Source organism: Coloeus monedula (genome assembly GCF_965178545.1).
Source record: "Coloeus monedula genome assembly, chromosome: 9".
Lineage (NCBI taxonomy): Eukaryota > Metazoa > Chordata > Aves > Passeriformes > Corvidae > Coloeus > Coloeus monedula.
Window position 1 is genome coordinate 5,254,915 of NC_138789.1, and position 1,351 is coordinate 5,256,265.

A 1,351-nucleotide genomic window follows, 5' to 3' on the forward strand; every position below is an offset into this window, starting at 1 on the left:
ACACACTTTCACTTTTTTAACACCTGGGTGTTCCCTTAAGAGCTTATTAACTTTTTTACCAGTTCTTAAAAGCAACATGAAATTAGTATCATAGGGTATCCTGAGCTGGAAGGATCACCAAGCCAAATTCCTGGCCTTGCACGGAACACCCCGAGGAGCACTCAGATCTTAATGTGAATGAACAGGGCTGTGGTGTTGAACTGTACCCAAGAGGCACAGATGTCTTGAGGAGCTACAAAATTCACCACTGCATCAGTACCAGAATCAGCAAGACCTCCCAGAACAACCAGTAGCGTATCAATGGCAACATTTTTTAATCTTTTTTCCCAGCAATAGTAAATAATAGCTTTACAATTACGAATTAGAAACAATTCTGTAAATAGACCAGAGAAAGATCAACTGTACTCTAAAAAGGGAATTTCTTTAGCTAGGACATAACATCAAATATGCTAGTAGAACCATTTTCCCCTAATATCATAGAATATTGTACATATACTTGATAATCCAGGGTATCCTATTCTACTTCCTCACCTTGCACCCATCTCTTGCCTCCTGTTTAAATTCTGACCCATAACAGTCAGAGGAAATTAGAAAGCTTTAACAGATATTAGATCATACTCCAGATTTGTGCGTTTGATACTAAAATTAAGTATAGTTATCTTTAAAACCACTGGACTTCTGCTTCATGCTTCCAGTTTGGTGCTAGTAACATCATTGAGAACACCATGTGTGAGGGGCAAGCCAAGGAGAGCTGGTTTTGTCTGGATGAAGAGACTACAGATGTGCAAAGGGAAGGTGGCTAATGCTATAGCACATCTTCCAATGTCCATCCCTGCTGACTCTCCCTTAGGTTGTTCCTGGGCCCAAACTGGAAAAGAAAAATAATTGTTTTGGTAACGGTGGCATGGAGTGACAATGCTTCATTCATTCATTCTTCAACCTACAGAAAAGTCTGCATCAGCAGAAGGAAGTGTGTTACTGCAGCTCCACAGTAAAATTAAATTTGGAGATTAATATCGATACTCTGTAATTCAGAGCTGGATTAAAGAAGTAGTGCTTCACCCTTCCCTAGTTTTTAAGAACTCTTCATGAGAATACAAAAAATGCTGGACTTCCTTTGCAACCACCACTCTCCCACATCCCAGTAAGCACAGTTACTAGTTCTGCAGTGGCATTAGTGGGGAGGTGGGGGAGGTTATTCTTGTCAGGCTTGGGAATGAAACAGGACTGGAAGAGTTTTTATCCCCTGTGTGTCAATATACTTCTGTGAGCATCAGGCAGCCAGTACTCACAATTAGCAACAGAAGCCTTCAAAATTCAAACCCAAACATAGAATCAAAGGTACAGCATG